Source organism: Cricetulus griseus, chromosome 6 (genome assembly GCF_003668045.3).
Source record: "Cricetulus griseus strain 17A/GY chromosome 6, alternate assembly CriGri-PICRH-1.0, whole genome shotgun sequence".
In the NCBI taxonomy this organism is placed as follows: domain Eukaryota; kingdom Metazoa; phylum Chordata; class Mammalia; order Rodentia; family Cricetidae; genus Cricetulus; species Cricetulus griseus.
Window position 1 is genome coordinate 96788005 of NC_048599.1, and position 24110 is coordinate 96812114.

General features: G+C 39.4%; 2 long non-coding RNA genes across 5 annotated transcripts in view; both read left to right on the forward strand.

Moving 5' to 3' along the window:
- The window catches only part of LOC100773945, a 79663-nt gene that overhangs the window by 44896 nt on the left and 10657 nt on the right, over window positions 1–24110 (forward strand). For 2 of the 4 annotated variants that reach the window (XR_003486294.2, XR_003486295.2), the window contains one exon: window positions 2913–3030. The exons of the other annotated variants lie outside the window; for them this stretch is intronic. This is a non-coding gene — a long non-coding RNA (uncharacterized LOC100773945). The remainder of the gene's footprint in view (window positions 1–2912; window positions 3031–24110) is intronic. 4 annotated transcript variants of the gene reach the window in all.
- LOC113836265 lies at window positions 3039–3692 on the forward strand. The gene is made up of 2 exons (XR_003486298.1): window positions 3039–3221; window positions 3602–3692. It is a non-coding gene; the product is annotated as an uncharacterized LOC113836265 (long non-coding RNA).

The window sequence follows — 24110 nt, forward strand, 5'->3', positions numbered from 1 at the left end:
TTCATATTTTAGCTTGCTATCTTTTCACATTCTAAGTTTACATTTCGTTAATCATTCCAGTACCCTCTCTAGCTGACACGATGGTGGCCTAGAAAACAATCATGTTTTACCTAACCTAACTGTTGATCAAAATGTGTGAGTACATGAATGAAGCAAAGGCAACTATCAATCCAAAGGAAATGCTCATTAGATGCTGGCAGGGAAATCATTAATACTTGAATCATTTCAGGGAAAGCAATCAGATTCCTGATTAATGCAAGCAGTGTGCGTGTACAATCCTGAACAAAATGGGGTTTTCCTGATCTAGCTTCCTCCCTCTTCTCTAAGGACGTAAGGGAGAAAGGGACCTATAAATAGCTCCATCACTGTAGTCTCCAGAGCTGAGAAATTCATTCAGGCGACTCTCAGCTCAGCTGGTTCATTTCTCTGAGCTCCGGCACTAAGGGCTATGATGATTACTTTAAAAAAATTGTAGGGGGGGGGTTTGTTGCATTCAATATAACATGAAACTGTAGTTTTTACTTACGAATTGTATGAGTTATTTCTATTCAAATGTAAAACTAGCCATTGCTTTAAGTGATGCAAACATGTTCATGTTACCCTAACTGCAACCTCAGCAAGCCATCCACTGACTGCATTCTCCATCTTTCACTGAGGCTGAACATCCTAGCCATGTGCACAAATACTTCAAGATCTTGGTTCAATTGCTATTTGGCTGGGCTTATACAGAAACACTATGAAAATCTATGTAATCACCTCCTTTTACAGACTGCAAGGTGTGTTATTTACCAGGTACCAAAAGACAAAATCAGGGCTGGGAGGAGGGGTATCCTACCACAGAGTAAACCAAATCATGCACTAAACAAGTCAGTGTGAGGTTTCACCACTGCCATCATTTTCTGTGACAGAAAGAGCTGTGCTAATTAGGTCATGCTTTCACAAACTAATTTTCATTAATATGTGAGGTAAATGTTATAGTATTGCCATCTTAGCAAATATAGAAATAGAGGCTTAGAAAGAGTGAGTGGCTTGGTCTTCAATCCAGTCATTCATTCAGGTAGCTGTTTCATTAGGATGGCAGCTCTGGTCCAAAGCCTGGACAGGCTGCTGTCAGGGTTGATGTGCTAACTCGGTATAAGTCATTTCTCCCTCCTCTCTCTCTCTCTCTCTCTCTCTCTCTCTCTCTCTCTCTCTCTCTCTCTCTGTCCACATTTTGGGTTAAATAATACATTTAGTTCTTATTTCTTCATTATGACAGGTTATGGTACATTTACATACATACACATGATCTTGTCTCTTTTTTAAATAAAATAGGAATGTTTTATAATATATCTGTAATTTCTTAACCTGTATCATATATTAGCACATCCTATCTTGAGATATGGATAAATAACCTGGATCTAAGTATAATTATGTTAGAGAACACCCTGATGTCCCCATATTTTGATCTAGCCAACAATGTTTCTATAAGCAACTTTGTTAATGCATTTATTTACATGTGTACATGTGTGCACATACATACACACATGTAATAGACATATCTATATTTGTGTATCTATAGATATATGTAAAGAAAGAGAATCAGAAACTTGAAGTAGTCACTGGACTCTATTCCCACTGACAGATGGGAAAAATAGGAAGGCTGGCCAAGTAGACAGACATAAATAAGCACAACCTGCTGTGAGCTGCTTTACTGTTCCCTCATCCACTGATATGCAAGAGAGCATCCACCTCCCATCTCCTCTTTTGACCCTCATCCACTCATGTGCAAGAGAGCATCCACCTCCCATCTCCTCTTTTGACTCTCGTCCACTGGCAGTACAGGAGAGCATCCACCTTCCTACTCTTCTCTTGACTCTCATCCACTGACAGTGCAGGAGAGCATCTACCTTGCTTTCCCCTCTATTGATCTAGCTGTTACTGTGATTTTTAGTTTTCTTTAATACGTTAGGTGGAAAAAATATTTTTTTGCATATCCTCACTAGAAAGGTTCAAAGACAGTAAACCAGAGATATATATTTTACTTTCTATAAAATATTGATGATTTCATTTGTCTTTCTCTTGTTCTTTGCTTTTATTTACTATTTATTTCATGGCATTAAGTCCATGCATTGTGTCAAGACATTAGAACATCTGAGATTTTCACCCAATTTGGAAGTCTACTATTGATGTATGGATGGTGGCTAAATATGACAGATTCCTTGGTCAGAACCAGTGGGCATTATTTAGCACACCACAAAAAACATAGTGGGCATTATTATGTTTGTGTCAGTTCTTCTGACAACCAAGTCTAATAGAGAGGTCAGACTGGATCCAGCTGTATGTGAAAATGCAGAGGCTTATGCTACAGGAAGGAAAACCCAAGTGTATATGCTAGGTAGGAGGAATCTTGTCTTCTGATCCTAATAATATCTGTATATTGAAAGTCCATTTTTTGCCTATGCCTTCCTCAAGAGAAAAGTCCAAAACAAAGAGAACTTAATGCCTTACTCTTAAAACATGCAGTGACACAAAGTACTCATCATGCTGATCATGATCATCTCCCAGCATTTTAATTTAGTTCATTGCATCTGCTTTCTCCAATCACTACTTACAAAATGTTCATATTGTGTCATTGCTTATCTGTTTTTTATGGTCCTTGATTGGACATGCATGTTATTCATATATTAAATTCAAATAACATGGAAATTTACCTTAAGTATAGATACAAGCTATTGCTTTGCCCCTGGTCAAAATGAGGAGAGATACTGTCTAATAGATTTATGAATATATGTATGCCATATTTCTCTTGTGCTTTCATCCTGGTATGTGAAGGCTGAAAAGCATGGAAAGGGAAAGAAACAGGGACTTCTTCCCACCAAAATAAAACTGAAAACTCCTAAATCTTTTCTATCAATTTTATGTCTGTTCAGAGAGTTGGAAGTAGATCCCTGCACAGAGAAAGAGACAAGCTGGGGACAAGTCTATTGGGGCTTCTGTGAGGCTTGGATAGCCAGACACCTTGGAGAACAAGAAGACAAAGTGCTTGAGGTATAAGAATACAAGATTTTATATCCAATGTTGCTAGGCTCGCCCCAGGCGGGCCCTTAAAGATCCCAAACTGAAACTTTAGCTACACTTTCGTATAACAGCTGGTTTTTATGTCATCTTGACACAACTTATAGTCATCTGAGAGGAGGGAGCCTTATCCAAGACAATGCCTCCATAAGATGATGCTGCAGGTAAGCCTGTGGAGCAATGATTTTCAACATGTGGGTCATGACCACTTTGGAGTCAAACAACCCTTTCGCAGAAATAGCCCAAGACCATCAGAAACCATGGATATTTACTTTCTAATTCATAACCATAGAAAAATTAGTTAAGAAGTAGCAATGGGAAAATAATTTTGTGGACGGGTGTCACCACAACAGGAAGAACTGTATTAAAGGGCCGAAACATCAGGAAGGTTGAGAACTACTACTGTAGAGTGTGTGGGAGCGCCGGGTTCATTTTGACTGGTGCCATTCCTAGGCTGATGGCATTGGGTTCTAGAAGAAAGCCATGAGGTGTAAGCCAGTAAGCAGCACCCCTCCATGGCCTCAACATCAGCTCCTCTCTCCAGGTTCCTGCCCTGTTTGAGTTCCTGTCCTGAGTTTCTTCGGTGATGGAAAGTGCTGTGAAAGCATAAGCCAAATAAACTCTTTCTTCCCCAAGTTGTGTTGGCCATGGTGATTCATCACAGCAATGGTAACCTTACGTAGAAAATTTAACATCACAAGCAGTGTGCTCTTCCTGTTAGAGGATGCAGAGGAAAATACAGAGACAGAGCATAATTCCATGGTTTGAATTAAATAGACGCCATAGGTTCATACTATGTTTGAATGCTTGGTTCCTAGTTGGTAGAACTATTTGAGAAGGAGCCCAGCAGTGGTGGTGCTCACCTTTAATCCTAGCACTTGGAAGGCAGAGGTGAGAAGGATTAAGAGGTGTGTCTCATGGAGCAGGCTTTGCGGTTTGAAAATCCTATGCTAGGCCAAGTTAGCTCTCTCTGCCTCCTACTTTCAGATTAGATATGAGCCCTCTCCTAGATGGAGCCATGCCTGACTGCTGCCATGCTCTCTGCCATGATGATCATGAACTCTATCCACTGGAGTCATGAGGCCTTTAGTAAGCACTTTCTTTAATAAGCTGCCATGGTGCCTTAATAGCAGCAATAGAAAAGCAACTAAGACCATAAATAGTATCAAGATTTTGCTGTTGTATTCCACAGTACTCCTTTATTAAACTCAGCAACATCTGCAGTATTCCATAGACCTGTCCTTCCAGCCCTTGGATTATTCTGGGCTTTAATCCAAGAAAACAATTTTCAATCGATTGTATCACTGAATACAGAAATGATCACACTTGATTCAGCGCAACTACTTTAGTACTGCAAGGGATGGGGCTGGGCACAATAACCAGCATATTCATCTGCTAGGTGCCCTTCTGTGACCTCTCAATCATTAAAGGGATGAAATATGCTCTAAATAAATCTGGAAGGTTAAGAAGTCAAAGGGTGACTGAAGCATCTTGATAAGGGACTGAATTTGGGAAGGCACGGTTGACTTAACAGTGTGTGAGGTAGTCCAGGTCCTCTTCTTTTGTCTTTCTGATAGCTTCTTTTTCATACAAAATGCTACACACACACACACACACACACACACACACACACACACAGAGAGAGAGAGAGAGAGAGAGAGAGAGAGAGAGAGAGAGAGAGAGGAAGAGTTTTCCCTCAGTATCTTCAGGATTTGTTCTAGAATAGTGGTTCTCATTCTTTCTAATGTTGTGAACCTCTAACACAGTTCCTCATGTTGTGGTGACCCCCAATCATAAAATTATTTTCTTTGCTACTTCAAAACTGTAATTTTGCTACTGTTATGAATCAAAATGTAAATATCTGATATGCAGAACATCTGATATGTGATCCCCAAAGAGGTTGAGACCCATTGGTTGAGAACCACTGGTCTAGAACTTTTAGAATATCAAAATGAATAGATGTTCATATTAATGGTGTAATATTGTATATAATGTGTGTATATCTTTCTGTAAACTTTCAATCATCTACATATTATTTATGATACCTAATATAATGTGAGCACTGGGGAAATAATTGTTATGAATTACTACTTATGAAGTAACTATAAGAAATGATCAGCACAGGGGCGACATCACAGATATAGCTAATGTGGTCTACACATGAGACACAGACATGTGGTACTCACAGAGGTAAAGGGAATAGGCTTCAGATCTCTGAAGTAGTGGGCACCAAGGTGTACCTACAGATACCTACAGATAATTTAATTTCTATTGATTCAAATAGTTTTCACGCATTGCTAAGTAAGTTTTGCATTTTGGAATCTTCTGGATTTTTTAAACAATATTTTTGGAATATGGGTGAATCTGCAGACAGGAGAGGTTATATAAGAAAAGTGTTCATGTGTATTTAACAGCATTTGGTGGAATCTGCCTCACATTTTGCTGGATGTCCCTAGTAACTCAGTTCATGCCCATAGCTTAAGAAAACAATCCTAGTAAGTGTAATCAGCACACAAAATTTGTTACAGTGTTTCCTTTCTTCATAGAGTTTACAGCTTTCGTATGGAAAGGAAATAAGACATGGATAGTTCCAATGCCAGATAGAAGGAGCTTGCCAGTGTAAGAAAATTGACTGAGGATGATTCAAACAAATATTTCATAGAAGGCATAGCATTTGAAATGATTCCTGAAACCTGAGGCTGTCTATAGATAACAAGAAAGAGTTCCAGCTAGACTAAGGATCAAGGCCTGGAGGTAGAACATTCAAGAAACAAGAAATAATCCAGTTTCTACTATCCACACATTCTAATTAAATTCTTTAGGCTAGAGAAGGAATGGAACTATACCACTGACATGTCTACGCCCCCTGCTATGGAAACACCAATGCAGGAGTCCATGGAGAGAGACATTCAGCAACAGAATCCAGGAAGCCATTCACAAAGTGAATTCAGAAATAAGCACAGAGTGCACATTGGAGAAAAAAAAAGATAAAAATGAAAAATGCTGAGGTTGGCAGAGTAAACAGAAGTTGTGGTAAGTGTGGAAATGGGTTGCTTGTAGATGTTACTTCTAAGATGAAAGTATATGATGGGAATAAGAAAGTCCCAAGAGGAAAAGAATTACAGTTCTCTGGGGATCTTAAAGGACAATATATTTTATGTATAATCCATTTTCATGTTGACATGCCCACCCTCTTTTTCTTCCTCCAATTTTCTATATTTTGTTGCACTGGTCTCTCTGTCTCTGTCTCCCTCTTTCGCCCCCTGTCTCCCCCACTGGCCTATGTTATTTCCCATTAGCAAAATCCACTATCTTTCTCAGTTTTGCCAATGGCACCTTAGAGTCATACCTCTGCTAACATTATAGACCCTATGCAGTGTACCAGAGAAAATCAAGGTTCAATTTTTCTTGTTTGAGTCTTAGATGACTTCCATGAGAGTCCAAGGCAAGTCACTAGAGTAGAAAACCATTTGAAAAACACAAATACCATCAACTACTTCCATATATATATATATATATGGGCACCAAGAGGCAATCTCCAGGCAGGCAGGGAAACAAACGTGGAGGCACTTATGAGATAGCTGATAACTAGGTTGTGGCACCATGAAAAATGGTCTCCAACCAAGTGTGACTGAGGATGTGAGGGCGATCTGGCTATGACACCTGTCACCCCATTGATCGCCAAGGTTGATTCTGTTGATCTGGCTGCTAGGTCAACATTGCCTTCCTCCCTCACAGCTCCAATGTGCTTCTCTCCCGAAGTTGCGTGCTCAGTTGAAGAGGATGACCTTCCCTGAATAGTGGAGGATCAGTCTTCAGTCAAGGGTATACGAGTAGCTCCCCTGCTAGAACCGCCAAACAAGCTCTCAAGGTCCAAGTGTGAATGAATGTAATAGGTTCACACCCTGGTGAGTACAAAGCCCAACCAAAATGGACACGAAATTTAAGAAGTGAAAAGACCTTATCTGCAGCAGGCAAGGGTGTATGCGAATCCTTTCAATGCATGTCCTCCCTGAATAAATGAAGCCTGGGATTTTATTAGGGGAGTCTATACCTATTCACAGTGGTCAACAGTAAAGCAGCAGGCACATTCCTGAGCAAGCTCTGTTCAAGTTCAGAAGGAAAGATGCTAGACACATTCTGGGCATGCTTAGAACAACTTAATTGAGCACATGTTGAAAAGGTTAAAATGGTGGGCTTTGGCATCTCTGGGGATATTCAGCTTATAGCATAAAGATTTAGTTAGCAGAAAGCAATAGAAAGGTCACTTTGATAGTCCATTAATGTAAGAAATTGCTCCTAAAAATACTTGCCTTGCTTTGCAGCTTACACAAGGAGCATCACATGTCCCTCCATGGTTTGGAAAGGTGAGAGGCTATTGAAGGAGGGGTGCTAGTTGGTACCATGCACCAAGGCATTTCTCATCTTCCCTGAATTCCAAGCGCCTGCATTTCATGTATTTGTTTCCATTTTGTTCTCATCATCTCAGCCAAAGTCAGGACACAAGTGACAGATTTGACAGGGCAGAAGATCTAATGTTATAAAATAACAGAACACTTCAGCTTATTCTCTGACATGCCTCCTTCCACGGATCTTCATACCTCTCGGTCCTGAAAAAAGGAATCACACAATCTTGATTTTTGCCTATGAAATGTCAACAGATTCCTGACAGATGTACTCAGGGAAAGAATGTGAGCCAGAGACTTGCTGTAATTGATTTCTGTGTCGGAAAAGTGCATCGTCCTACCTAGTCTGCTTAATATCATTGGGAAAAGTGTTTTAAAATTTTGCATTTACATACCTGTGCCTTGTTTCATGCTATGGATAAAGTAAGCACCTGTCGAGGAAAGGGTACATTCCATATCTTATTGATCTTGACATATTCAATAGCGTTTCTTGAGTTTCTAGTAAAAGGAAACTGTATAAAATGTTCATAAGCTCACACTATTATTATCATAGATCCCATCATGTCCTGTAGTCCTAAAATTCCTGAGTTATCAGAGGTTCTGTAGAAACTTGCTACAAATGTTTCTATCAGAGAATTCCCATGGCTTTCAGATCTTCTCTGTACCCTGGCCACTGCTTGTCAGTGGGATAACAGCTAATCAGGGAGAAAGCAAAGCAATTTCAAGTCTCTACAAATTGAGACCAAAAAATAAAAAAAAGTTAGAAAACATAAATAGGGTCACATCCAGATTCCATCTACCACAGAGCTGCATTTCATAGACCTCTTATACCAAATGATACAAAACCACAAATACACAATTTAATACAAAATATTTACTTATAGCATCACAAGAATCGCAAAAGAATCATGAAAATGGTAAATTGTAAGGGCTGAGAAAAAGCACAAACAGAATTGTAAATGTATTACATATAATCTAAAAAATCATTTCTCTGAGATGTTGAACTATATATTCTTTTGTTACCTCTTCAGGAGACCATGATTTTATAATAACATTTTCCACCAAAAAAAAAAAAAAAGCATAATGGCAGTTGCCTCTCTTCTGGAGTAGTAAATTGAAATGTATTTTCATTATTGATAATTGAGATGCAACAATGGTGGTGGTGGTTTCTCACATTTCCATATATTCTCTTTGTACTGCTGCCTCAGGTTTGCACCTTCCTACCAGGAATTCTAATAAATCCCATTATCTCTTAAAATATGATATGCATAATACATTTGTAATTGTATGTATTCATTATTAAGACTATTCTTGACAGGAGAGCACTTCTGATTAGATCTGATGTAAATGAGACCAGATTCCAGTGCTTAAAATTTTACACCTCTGCTACTTGAAATAATTCATCCCAGACTACTTCTGGCTTTATATATTTTCACTCTCCATATTCATCAGCTTACACATAGGTGTGACCTGTGACCTCTAGCCTTTTACCTCTCTGCTGAAATACCAGGTAACTCCACAAATTTTTAGGAGCAAATCTTGAGTTACCTATGTGTGATGTGACAGGAATTTCAAAAGTCTGTCTCCTAAGCCATAAGCAATGAAAGGTCACTGTTAGATGGTCACTCTTAGCTGTTACCTTGTAGATAGTATCAATCACACTTTCCATTCTCTCTAGTCATTTTTCTAAGTTGATGAGGTCCAGCAGGTAGCCCCAAGCTAGGGTATTGCCATAGAACTAGCTTCCTAAATTCCAGACTAACATCCTATGTAGTACCTTCACTAATCTGCTAAACTCAGAGAAATTCTCTAAACTCAGATAGCTCTCCCCTATAAAGACTATAAATCTAAGAAATTCCCTTTTTTCTGTGGGCTGCTGTTCAATTGCCTATCTCACTTTTTCCACTGTCCAAGTGGCAGGCACTATTAAAAGACCTGGTTGCCTGAAATACACCTTGGCACTTATCTATAGAATCAACTTTTTAAAAAATTTTTTATCTAAATTAGAAAGGAAATTGTTTTACATGCCAATCCCAGTTCCCTCTCCCTTCCCTTCTCCCCTGACCCCACTAACTCCCTATCCCATCCCCTTTCTGCACCCCAGGGAGGGTGAGGCCTTCCATGGGGGATCTTCAGAGTCTGTCATATCCTTTAGAGCAGGGCCTAGGCCCTAGCCCTGGGTGTCTAGGCTGACACCAACTAACAATCTAACCAAAAGTGGAGAGGCTACCTTAAATGCCCTTCCCTGATAATAAGATTGATGACTACCTTATATGCCATCCTAGAGCCTTCATCCAGCAGCTGATGGAAGTAGAATCAACCTGTATAGCCTGTTCTTTCCATACCTAAATACTGGTGCCAAAACCTGGGCATAAGCCTAAGAGTGAAAGGCCTATCAGAACCTTGCCAGTAAGACCCTAGCCCAGAAGGTCCCCAAAGTAAGTATATCTCATACTCTACTTCCCCTCAGCTTTATCCCCAAATTCCCATAGCTATTATTGAAGGATCTACCACAAAATAAGAGTCTTAATGGGTATGGCTAAAATTCTTTTCTTTGCAAACCTGAAACCATATCAGCATGTCAACACAACACCAAGGCCCTCATTAGCCTTTGTAAGTAGCCTGAGTAAGAGTCCAGTGATTAGATCAATTAGCCTTTCATGAAGTCTTTCATGGAATTAAGGGGATGTCTTACATCTCAGAAGACTGTCAATTATAGCTTAGTGACAGCCAGGTTAGTGACAGGCTAGTGACAGCCAGGTTAGTGACAGCCAGTTTAGTGACAGTCAGGTTAGTGACAGATTAGTGGCATCCAGGTCACACTTCTCCAAGCTAGACCAAAAATCATGGCTGAAGACAAGCAGATACAACAAAAGGAAATTTAGGCAGGAAAAGAGAATAGCAGACTAGGAATCCTGAAGAAGTTCAGGAATTCAGGATTCTAGAGTAAAAGCAAAGAAAAAAATGTAACTAACTAAAGCTGCCTTCTCTACTTGTTCCTGCTTTCCTAACATGCAGACATTTTATAAACTCACTCAGCAGAAAATTCCCAGTATAAAAATCATCCATTCCAAGAACATGAAAATGTGGCCAACACTGGTGTTGGGTCTAAATTGCTCGATGATGGCATAGGCATCAGGGATTTCTAGTTGGTAGTCTTATCTAGAATTTCGAACTCTCTTCCAAAGGAGTTTCTTTAACAGTTACTCACTGAGGAAGAATGAATCTGCCTGGGTCACTGGTGCTTGCATCTTGCTGGTGGTTATGACAATATGCTCACAATCTTCAAATGTTTCTTTGGGAGATTATCAGACTTATTATTTTAACTTGGAAATGTAAAGCAACAAGGGAAGGAGGGAATAAGAGGGAATATTAGGATTGCTAGCTAAAATAAACCATGTTCCCCCTCCTCAACTTGAGAAGAAGAAGCCTGGCAGTTACAGAAAAACATTCCTGTACTTTTCTTTCAACCTCTAATTTGTTTTCTAAAAATGAGGCAGAGGAGAAAACATGAATATCACATAGACTTCTGATACCCAGAAAAGCATCTAGTACTTACACAGTATCTCTTTTCTGGAAAAAATAAAACCTGTAAAATGTACATGTTTCAGATTCTCATCTGTTTGCTATTCCTAGGTAGCAAACAGAACTACAAAATAGCTGCTCAAAGAGTTATCATAGGTCTCACTTGTTGGAATTAGCAAGGATGCCTGTTTAAATTGCAGATATGACCCCTCTGCAGGTGGGTTCCACAAACCTGTGTGCAGACAAGGGCACAGGGGATTTCTATTGTACCAACACACCTCAAAACATAAGGTATCCTGGGAAATGAAATGGAGGTGCGTCTGAGTCCTATTGAGAAACTGGTGCAAGACTCAAGTTCAGAACTACTGAGACTCCAAACAAACAAGCCCTCATTCACAGCCTGCCTTCCCTCTCCGAAACTGTGCTTTTTGAAAACCCTTTCCTACTCTGACACCAGTTCCACTTATCAATTCCCACTTTAATGCCTTTACTTTAGCTTCCCCATTTTTTTTTTTTGTATATATCTATTCTGGGACATTTCTCCGGCCATAGGCTCTTACAACAATATCTTAAATGCAAAAATGCTTTACACTATTCCTAAGTACTTTTGAGAGGTTGCCACAGGGTTCAACTCTATTTTTACTGATGGCTCCCAAAATTAGTTCTCTAGATTGATCTTTCCCTGCCCTACATGCCTGCCCTACATTGTTTAATGGGTATTTAAATCTTCGCAAATACAAAAATAAGTTTTTGATTTTTCTTGTCTACTTACTACAAAATATGGCCTTTCTCTAAGAATCGCCATTACAACATGAATCACCATGAAACACCCAGTTCCCTAGGCAAAACTTTTAAAGAGCAATTTGAAGTTTTCTACATCTCATAACTTATCCTTTGCCCACCAAACAAATTCTGTTAGATATACATTTTTAAGAGATCCCACAGATGATCTCTTCCCCCTAAACATACCCTATCTGAAAGGATGCTAGCAGCATGACAACTGGGCAGTAACCTCATCAGACTAAAGGGGCCATGATTATTTTGCTGGTCTAAGAATTCCTCAACTGTTTCACACAAATCCACCTGGGAGTCACTGACTGGCATGAGAATAAAATTGAAGTGTAAATTTTCTAGCACCCTTTCCTGTCAATATTTTTCTTTCAATTCTCTCTTGTTCCATTACAAATTTGGAGCCTGAGTTATTCTCTAGTCAATGGCTCTTTGTATATTTTGACTGGACCAGAAAGAAGGAGGCCCTCTGAGGAATAGCAGAATTGTTGTTGGCTATTACAAAGGAATCAATTTTAGTCAAAAGCAGACCAGCTCCTTTCAAGTGACAATTGAACTAGTGAAGATAACTCAATGATAAATAGAGTGATTGGCATGGTACACACTGAAGAAAACCAATTACATTGTCAATGTCACATAAACAAATGGTAAATTTTACTCAATATTTAGACTCTGGTTACTCACATTGTATAATAAGTGCATAGAGTATAATGTTATTATATAAAATGATCTTAATATTAACTATTGGAAATATCATCTTAATCCTAATCCCATCTTTAAACAGCATAAAAAATTAAGAACCCCATTTGGCAAAACCATAAGCTTGTCTTAGAACACTTTTCAAAAGATTTTATATTCAAGAGAAATGTTATAATATTCATATATTTAGAAAAATATAACAAAATTTCATAAAGGAAAATTAAAATGATACCATTCTTTTCCATACAAAAGGAACTACTTAAATCAAGTACTTTAGATAAGTCCCACTGAACCTTTTCTTTGCAAATGAATCAACTCATGTCTTAATTTAATATAGTGATTTCTTCTTAAATTACCAGCCTGGAATGCTGTCTTCCTCAAATAAGTAAGATTGAGTGTTTTATATGTGCAAAGAATGAAGTTCTTCATTTGACCTTTCGAAGCCACTGAAAGACAAAAGCAATTGATTGATTGAGTGCCAAAAAAGAGATGTAAACTGACGTTACAATTTTAAGGCTGACCAACTGTGAGCTAGCATTTGAAAGCATTTCATAACATTTTTAACACAGGGTTTTTATCCCCCATTCTGAGTGGCCTTAGGTTACTCGAGGGTAAGGAGTAGCAAACTGAAACTCAGTCTACCAAACAAACAGAACAGTACCACTGAACTCTGTGGAGGACCCACTGAAGCATAAGTTAATCAGTGGCAATGAGGGAAACATTTTTTAGATGGAGATTGCACCAAACCCTGATTTTTAGTCATATATACACACATGTACTTGTGTACGTGCGTGCATGCAATCACACACACACACACACACACACACACGCACGCACGCACGCACGCACGCACGCACACACACACACACACACACACACACACACACACACACACACACACCACATTTATTTACTTGGGTGTATAGAGAGGGATGGGCTGATAACATGATGTGGGAGTCCATTCTCTCCTTCCACCATGTAGGTCCTAGGGATAGAACTCAAGTTGTCAGGTTTAGCAGCAAGTGCCCTTACTCATAGAGCCATCTCACCAACTATGTGGCATTTTGCATCTGGTTTGCTAATTCATTTTTTTTTTGCCCTTTTACTTTATGATCCTAATCAAAATACACTTAAATGCTTCAATTTGAAAATGCACCCAGAAAATTTAGCATTAAAGCCCCCAAGGTGTAGCTTTAAGATGTTCATTTTGATATATGAGTAATGACATTGAAGAGTTTATATTTCATACACACAGCTGGTCAAGTTGAGAATTCAAGTCAGCATGGAAAGAAAGCCTTAAACCCTTAGGTACAACATGCTTCCTACCTGCTGATGACTCTGTCACCCCCATGTATTTGTGGTGATGTAGATCAAACACAGCTTGTGAGCATGAAAGGAGTTGGAGAAGACAGCAGAGAAATGAGCCTTCCTAATCATCCGCCCTTAATATTTGCTTAAGAACAAAAGTAGACTCTTCTGGGATTGTGTGACTCGGAGTAATTCCTGTGCCAAAATGCCTGGGGAATGCAACTTAAGGTGGGGGGAGATTTACTTTGACTCATAGTTTCAATCCAAGGTGCCATGGTGGGGTTGATCTTGGGTCCCAATGAGAAACCATCACAGTGGAGAGCTTGTGGCAGAACAGAGCCCTCCACCATGTGCTGGGGAAGCAGGGGAAGGGGCTATGGGCAAGGCATCCGCTGCGAAGACAGATGTGCTCCACTCTCAGTCCAATCAAGCTGATAGGCAATATTAAACTTTATCTCTAATATGAGCAATGATTCTCCCACTACCTTCATAAATATATAGAATTCTATATATTAAATATTGCAACGAGATTACATGCTAGAAAATTTAAGAGTCTTCCCAAAGCTTAAGTGGATCTATTTCAAAGAAATTAAAAGAAAACCTCAGTCTATTTATTTACTACTCGATATATGAAGCTGTATGAACTGAACATATGTGGAAAAAAATGTGTGCCCCTGAAGTCAATCTATTTCCATTTCATCCCCCGCCCCCCAAAGCAGAGTTTCTCTGTTTAACAGCTTTGGCTGTCCTAGAACTCACTCTGAAGACCAGCCTAGCCTTGAACTCACAGAAATCCACCTGTCTCTGCCTACTGAGTACTGGGACTAAGGGCATGTGCTACTACTGCCTGGCTTTTTCTTTTTTAATAATGTATTTATTTTAATTTCATAGGCATTGGTGTTTTGCCTGCATGTATGTCTGTGTAAGGGTGTCAGAGCCCCTTCTGCAAAGGTAATCATGTTTGGTTCATATAATACTGATTTGATTTCAGTAAAAGATACCTCTTTGGTAGTCATGGAGGGAATTCAATATTGACACCCCCAAACAAACAAAAAACATAAGCAGTGTACCTATGCACAAAGCAGAAATAACACAAAATAAAGCCAGGGAAATATGAGATTTGGGCTTCCTCTAGTGTCTTCCAGTAATTCAGGGGTCCTTCACACTACATCCCTGACAGGCAATAACTCACTTACCAGAATAAAGTTGTATAAGCTCTTGTCAGCTGCTAAGGACACATAGCTGTTTCATCACTGACCACCTCCAAAAGGGACTGATTTCCTCAGAAGAAAGTCTATTCTGGTTTTCTATAATTTCATTTTTTAGAAAATCATTGTGTTGAAATTAAATCTGTCAGAAACAACAAACATTTTTATTCACATTCAATAAACTTTATTTTCTTTTTTGAATCCTTATTTTTATTTTATTTTATTGTTACATACTAACCCCAGTTCTCCCTCCCTCCCCTTCTCCTGGCCCCTCCTCCCCACCCACTAGTCAGAGGGAGTAAGGCCTTCCTTGGGGAGGCAACAAAGTCTGGAATACCAATTTAAGGCAGGACCAAGCCCCACCCCACCCCGTATCAAGACTGAGGAGGTATCTCATCAAAGGGAATGGGCTCCAAAAAGCCAGTTCATGCACCTGGAATAGGTCCTGGTGCCACTGCCAGCTCCCCTCTGACAGATGAAGTCACATTCAAAAGGCCTAGTTTCATGCCATGCAGGTTCCCCAACTGTCAGTCCATAGTGTGTGAGCTCCCCCTAACTCAGGTCAGCTGTCTCTGTGGTTTTCCCCATCATGCTCTTGATCCCCTTTGTGCATATGACTCTTCTCCCTCTCTTCAACTGAATTCCAGAAGCTCTGCCCAGTGCTTTACTGTGGGTCACTGCATCTGCTTCCATCTGTTACTGGATGTAGGTTCAGTGATGACAATTAGAGTAGTCACTAATCTGATTAAGGGGAAAGGCCTGTTCAGACACATTCTCTACTATTGCTAGGAGTCTTAGCTGGGGTCATTCTTGTGGATTTCTGAGAATTTCTTAAGCACCAGGTTTCTTCCTAACCCCACAATGGCTCCCTCAAACAAACTATCTCTTTCATTGCTCACCCTCTGTCCCTCCCTGAGTCTTCTTGGTCCATCATGTTCCCCTCCCTCAGGCCCTCCCTTCTACCCCCTCCAATTTTACCTAGAGTTCTTAAATATTTTCTCTTCTGGGGTCCTCTATGTGTGTCCCTCTTAGAGTCCCCCTTTGTACCTAGTATCTCTAAGGTTGTGGATTATAGCCTGGTTACCCTTTGCTAACATTCACTTATGAGTGCTTACATACCTTGTTTGTCTTTCTGGGTCTGGGTTACCTCACTCAGGATCATTTTTTCTAGTTCCACCCATTTGCCTGCAGATTTCAAGATGTCATTGTTTTCTTTCTTTCTTTCTTTCTTTCTTTCTTTCTTTCTTTCTTTCTTTCTTTCTTCCCATGGGGTAAAACTCCATTGTGTAAATGTAACACATTTTCTTCATCCATTCTTTGGTTGAGGGACATCTACATTGTTTCCAGGTCCTGGCTATTACAAAAATGCTGCTATGAGCATAGCTGAGCAAATGTCCTTGTGCATCCTTTGGTTTATGCCCAAGAATAGTATTGCTGTGTCTTGAGATATATTGATCCCCAATTTTTGAAGAAACCACCATACTGATTTCCAAAGTGGTGGTACAAGTTTGCACTCCCACCAGCAACAGAGGAATGTTCCCCTTACTCCATATCCTCTCTAGAACAAGCTTTCATCATTATTTTTTACCTTAACCATTGTGACAGGTGCCAGGTGATATCTCAGAGCATTTTGACTGTATTTCCCTGATGGCTAAGTGTTGAGCCATCCCTTAAATGTCTTTCATCCATTTGAATTTCTTCTGTTGAGAATTCTCTGTTTAGATCTGTACCCCATAAATAATTGGATTATTTTGTATTTTCGTTTCTAGTTTCTTAAGTTCTTTATATATTTTAGACATAAGCCTTCTGTCAGATGTGGGATTGATGAAAATCTTTTCCAATTCTATAGGCTGCTGTTTTGTCTTATTGACTGTGTCCTTTGCCTTACAGAAGCTTTACAGTTTCAGGAGGTACCATTTATTGATTGTGACTATCAGTGTCTGTGCCACTGGTGTTATATTTAGGAAGTGGTCTCCTATGCTAATGCATTCAAGGCTACTTTCCACTTTCTCTTCTACCAGGTTCAGTGTAGCTGGATTTATGGTGAGGTTCTTGATCCACTTGGATTTGAGTTTCATGCATAGGTATAGATATGGATTCATTTTCATTTTTCTACATGTTGACATCCAGTTATGCTAGCACCATTTGCTAAATATGGTTTCTTTTTTCCATTGTACAATTCTGGCTTCTTTATAAAAAATCATGTATTCATAGGAGTGTGGATGAGTATCAGGCTCGTCAATGATTCCATTGATCCACATGTCTGTATTTATGCAAATACCAAGCTGTTTTATTACTATAACTGTATAGTAGAGCTTGAAGTCAAGGATGGTGATGCCTCCAGAAGTTCCTTTATTGTACAGAGTTGCTTTGGCTATCCTGGGTTTTTTTTTTCTATATTTAATGTTATTCTTGTGAGGTCTGTGAAGAATTGTGCTTAGATTTTGATGGGGATTGCATTGAATCTGTAGATTGCTTTTAGTAAGATTGCCATTTTTACTATGTTGATTCCACCTATCCAAGGGCATAGGAGATCTGTCCATTTTTTGATATCTTCTTTAATTTCTTCTTTCAAAGACTTAAAATTCTGGTTGTACGGGTCGTTCACCTTTTTGGTTAGAGTTATGCCAAGATATTTTCTTATTTGTGGCTATATTGAAGGGTAATGTTTCTCTGGTTTATCAGTCCATTTACCATTTGTATACAGAAGGGCTACTGATTTTTTGAGTTAATAGTATATCCTGTCACATTACTGAAGGGCTTTATCAGCTATAGGAGTTCCCTGATAGAGTTTTGGGGATCACTTATGTATACTATCATATCATCTGCAAATAGTAAAAGTTTGACTTCTTTCCTTCCAATTTGTTTCCCTTGATCTCCTTTTGTTTTCTTAGTGCTCTAGCTAGAATGTTGAGTGCTATATTAAATAGATATGGAGAGAGTTGACAGTCTTGTCTTATTACTGATTTTAGTGGAATCACTTTGAGTTTCTCTCCATTTAGTTTGATGTTGACTTTTGGCTTGCTGTATATTGCCTTTATTATCAGTGCAGAATTCCACCAGAATTTCAAATAAGAGCTAATACCAATACTTCTCAAATTGCTTCACACAATAGAAAAAGAAGGAGCATTACCAAACTCTTTTTTACAAGGCTATAGTTTCTCTGATACCAAAACCACACAAAGATGCAACTAAGAAAGAGAATTTGACCAATCTTCCTCATTAACATAGACACAAAAAATATTTGATACTGGGAAATAGAATCCAAGAACACATTTAAAAAAATTCATTCACTGTGACCAAGTAGGCTTCGTCCCAGACTTGCAGGGATGGTTCAAAATACAAAAATCTGTTAATGTAATCCACCATATCATCTAATTAGATGCTGAAAAAGCCTTGAACAAAATCCAGCACCCCTTCATGATAAAGGTCTTGGAGAGATAAGGGATGCAGGGAACATAACTTTTTCTTACTTAAAATTGCTTTCATAACTAACTTGATTCATAGCTTAAAATTATACACTTAAAGAATTTGCATTTGAAAAGCAAGAAATTAACATTTCTTCTCACCTGAAAAACTTTTTATAACATTCTGTCCTAATCACTTTCTATTCCAGTCTGGAATGCCTCCATTGAAGGACAACTCCCTTTGCTGTCTGGACAGGTGTATCTACCTTGAGAGGCTTACTTTGTCTGGAAAATGCTCTATACTTGAAGTTTTGAACGAGTAAGCTTATTAATCATATACAAGGAAAGCAAAGGAACATACAACAAGCAGCAGAGAAATAACCCAATATCAAGCTGGGCACTTACAACATCCAGCAAAAGTGACAGGAGGTATCCCACTGAGATGGTCAGTTGTGGTCAACTGAAAGTCCTGGGCAGAACTTTATTTTATCCCTTGGGTGAAGTTTTAAGTTTCCCATTCCTGATAAAAAACATTTGAATAACACGTGATAAACAACATGCATCTCTGTTGGAAATGGTTTAAATGCTAAGAGGTGTAATGGTTTTCATACCCACAGCTATTTGGCATTTACAGAGCCAGGAGGGCAGCCTGCCCCAGGATGAGACTATTACAGGAAAATTAAAATAAGCATGCTAAGTGTGAGACAAGGGTGCCTATGTTGTCCTCAGAGTCTGCTATTAACAAGTCAAAAGAGTATATGGCAACTTATAAATATTATTTAGATCATAAGTTTAATGTAGACTCATATCTATTTTCTTATGATTCTTACCATGAATTGGTCTTGTCATCAGTCAGCTTTGCCAGCGTCCTTTGTCTGTAACCATTTAGAAATCATGGGTTGATGGCGGCAGTGCTTATAGTGCAGGTAGTATAGGCAGCTTTGTAGCCTTGATATCTATCAGCAGACAGCAGAAGCAGTGAGCAGGTAGGAGCAGCAGCAGCAAGTGGTGCAATCTAGTATTTAAACTCCTATGCATGCCTCAGGGACTAGGAAACTTAGCTGTATAAGTGTCTTGGCTCTTGTGCATGGCAAGGTAGTCAGGATTCTTCAGCTGGCAGTACAGATTTCAGGAACAGAAATTGGTATTCCTTAACTCTTAATAACACCCAGTGTTATTATAGCTCGGGTTAGGAGTGAGGGGACCCATGGCCCTAATGAAATGACAGCACTCTGGACCTCTTTCTACAGTCAAGGCCAGCATTTCTCCTCCATGCCTCCTCATACCTTTCTATCCTTGGCTCTTTTACCTTCCTCCAACTTCTGCTCTTCCTCATGGTCCTGCTCTGTCTCTCATTTCAACTCCCCAGCCATGTCCTATTGTAGTGGCCATGGTCACAGTTGCAACCACTGAAAAGGCAGTTCCAATTGCCTTTAGGCTACTGATGCTTCTGCTGATGTAAAGCCCTGCTCTTGTGGCTTCTTCTCTTATGGAGTTGCCATTACAGATGATTGCTTTGCCACCTTTACAACTGGACCAGCGAATTGTCCAGTTCCAAATCTCAGTTTTCTAGGCCAACTGCTAACTCACTGCCACAACTGAACTTCTGCCTCTAGTCCAGGCTCTGCGGGTTCCTGTGGTTCCATCTTGGCTGATCACCAGAGATTCTTGGTTGCTATGGCTCCCTGGTCTTCCACTCAACCTGCCATCGTTCTCCATTTTCCCTCTGCAGTGGCCGTCAAAGCTTCTGCCCCCTCACTTTTGCTTCATTGCCTCTGCTTGCCCTGAAGCTCATTTGTTACTGCCACTGACACCCTGCCATCACTGCTGCCACTGTCACTGCCACTGTGTTGCCTCTTCTTGCACCGTGTCGTTCTTCAGGCTATCCTCTCAGCCTATCCAACTAAAGTTCCTACTTTAAGCAAAGACCACTTGAAAGAAATATTTTATTGGACCTAAGGTTGCAACATCAGAAGAAGTCTAGGAAGATGTCTCCCAGCTTGTACACCCAACAGCCTGCTTATATAGCCAGGGACTGTGTGTCTACACCAATAAGAGCAACCTTTCATGAAGATGAATATTGATGTGTCTTCCCATCATGACACTGTACCCATTGTACCAGTCACAGGAATCCCTCTGCAGGCCAGCTGGGTAAAGTGCTCCTCTTGTTCAGGTGGAAATGGTTGCCGGGAAAGTCCAACCCAAGCTATTTAAGTCTTGTCCAGGGTTGCACCCTCAGGCAGAAGAATAAGCAGTTGTTATCACCTTACAGATACCCTATGGCATCCATGAAGCATTCAGAATGACCAGTGTTAATGTAATTGTGGTCTAGTTGGCTGCTATCACCTTACAGCTTCCCCTTGGCATTCATGGAGCATTCAGAATGGCGAGTGTTAGTGTAATTGTGGCCTAGCTGACTGCTCCACTGAAGAGGATTTTGCTCAAGGCACACAGAGCAACAAGAGTGCTCAGCAGACTGCTAATTAGGCAGTCAAGTCACCCCATCCCCCAACATCCTCCTTTCTTTATAGGAGCATAAACATTGAAAGGAGGATAGGAGTGATATCTTGAAGAGCATATCATTAACATTAACAGTGAATCATTAGCAGAGTTTAAATGTTTCAGGAATGCCAGCAACTTCCCAGTACCCCAGAAAGTGGTGAGTCCCCCTTCTCTGCCTAGGTCTTGTTCTTGCCACAGCACTTCTCCACACTTGAGTTATTTAGATATCTGAAAACCACGTACAACCTCTCCCCTTATCTTTACCTCTCTAAGTTCCCTTACTTGGTTTTTAGACTCATTATTTACAATCCCAGTCATGTTTCTCTGAACAAATATGCTTTATCCATTTATCTATCCACAGCCTGGTTCGTGAAAGCCAACATATTCTATATGTGGTGTGGGCATTCAGCAACATCAGTCTGACCTGTGTGCCCCAAATCAGGTTAGCTATAACTGGAGGCAACATCACACTCTCGTCAATTAGCCAGCTAAAAGTGGGTCATAGTCTTCCTTGGAATACCCTGTATATCTACTATTCCTTAGAATATAAAATTTTGAGGCTTCTTTTTTCTTTTACCTACAAGGGTGTTACTTTTTATAAACCTCAACAGCAAAACTTTATATTTAATACCTGTTGGATGGCATCACTGGATGTCTCACATACAGCCTTTGAAGTTGTTTTAAACTTCTCTAAACCATAATTTTCCCAGAGAGTCTTGCACCAGGCTCAACTTTAATGAGATATCCCCTTTGTTCTTTCAGCAGACATTTTAAAGTAGAGTCCTAAAGCTTTTTCACATATTAGTAACTATGATAGCTATGGTGTCTAGCATTGTCTATGTCCACCAAACATTGCTCTAAGTGTTCAAGTATCCTTACATCTAAGATAAAGACTATGCCTACCCTTCTGTAACACTCAAAGACACAGCTTCTAGTGGTGACAAAAAGGCTGCCTATGAGTTAGTTTCTTTCAGTGCATATTAATTTTGACTGGTTAGTCTAACAGTACCTCATAAGTATTTTAAAGTATTCTCTGAGTGGTGCCAAGCTTTGAATCCCAACTGCCTGACTCTAGGGTCTGTCTTCTTAATCAGGCTGGATCCTATCTTCCCATGCCAGATGAAGTAACAGTCAAACAAAAGAAGTGACAACTCAGTTCTCCCATGTTTCTTCCAAGAATGCTATATTTTTACCTCACTGGACATTTGATTTCTAAGTAAAAAATCTGCTGCCAAAACTTTAATAGCACTAAAGGGCAAAGAAAAATATAGCAAATAGCTGAATTTATCATGGGTAGCTCCTGCAATGGCACAAATGGATGCATTTATTGACACTGAATGTGTCATTTAAAACCGCTGTGTGAAGCTATATGCAATGCTGTGTGCATGCCAGGTGAGGCATCTCCCCCCTGAGAGACAATGTGCAGCTTTAATAGACATTTAGGTGAGCTACAGACATACAGTAGTTCAGCACTGCCGATGTGAGCCTAAATGTGCTCATTTTTCAAGGAGATGAGGCGATAAAGAAAAATCTCGTTGAAATCATATAATCCATAATTATGATCCTTAAACTCAGGAATTTGGTGTCAAGCCAAATAGTTACTATGTTTGAGCTTCCATTTCACATTTGTGAGACACACAAGGATCATACCTCCTTCAGACTGTTGTAAGACAGAAGTAAGCTAATATGGGTAGCCACTTGAAATAACTTCTAGTCAGAGAAGATGCTTAGTATACATTTACATTAGTGTGGGCAGTGTCCTAGTACTCATTATGGTAAGCCATCATTTTCAAAGCTAAAGAAAGTATTAAACAAGGCACATTTTTCAGAATGAATTATAGCTATGATTTGAAAAATTAATGTTATTTGTAATTTCAAATAAATGTTATTTGAACAGCAGAAAGCCATCTATCTGAATTAAATTGGGGAGACTTTGCAATTCATTCATCAAGAAGACCTCATCTGTTGGAATATATCAGTGGAAATATTTGGTAAAAAGGAAGTGTGGATTTCCTTTCCACTGGACAGTTTAATGATACTCTCAAAAATGGAAATAATTTATTCAGTCTAAATGAAACAAAAACCAGAAGACAAAGCAATAAGCATTGCTAGTTCTAAAATTTTACTCCACTGTGCTATCAGAAGAGCACTGCCTGGGCTCTCGTCTTGCAGGATGCCCTTGGAGCACATGTGCTGAGAGCCCTGCATTCTAAATGATCTTTTCCAGGATTGTTTGTTGCTATTGCTTTGGGATATAGAGAAAATGAAGGTTGATTGCTGCTTATAATACAAATAATGATAAAGATGTTGTCTCTGCTAGGCAAATATTGGATTGACTTGCCTGCTGTTAAAGAATGCAGGATTGCATAAGCCTTGCGCTGAGTATATAAGTATCATCTACTCTGTCACAGCCCTTTTTTGGAATTAGAGCTTGAAAAAAGAGCATCTCCTCAAACCACCTTTCAAATCCTCATGTTTATGCCCATAGATAAGCGTTTCGCTCCACTTTCCTCAGAGGAGTTTCTTATTACCTTGGGAAGTAGTTAAAGCAGAAACTCATACCTGGTCAAAGTGTCAAGAATAAGTGAAAAATAACAGCCTGCCATTTTTCTTACCATTTGCCTCTGCTACCTTCTCTGACTGACGACCATGACTTTGTCTCTCATGTGACTCAATTCCCAAGGCGTCTCTCCCCATTATACCTGTTGTTACACTCGGTGGCACTCTGTGATCAATGCCTTTAAACATCCAGAGAGAATACTGCCAACACACAAACTGCCAATGTATAAGGGACCAGAATTCCTACCATCTGTATATTACATTTCTGTCTTTCTCTTTTGAAATAGTCATATCACTCTACTTATGCCCAACAAACTTCTATTTAATAAGACTTCACTTTTACATAAACACTGCTGAATAAGGTCTAGATAACTTTGTGTATACATTGTATAATATATATGATATTTATTGACCACAGTTTCCACGAATACCTGTGTTTTATAATGTTATCAATAAAAAAGTCAAAATCATCAATTTACTGGTGTAACTGGTTTATAACCAGAATTCCCTACACATCAAATTCAAATTCTGATTTTCAAGTATGAGTACAAATTAAAAGCTTTATATAAATGTGTTACATCAGAATGTGGTACCAAAAATCTTTGCTCTGCTTCTCAACATCACTGCAAATGAAACTAGATTCACAAAAC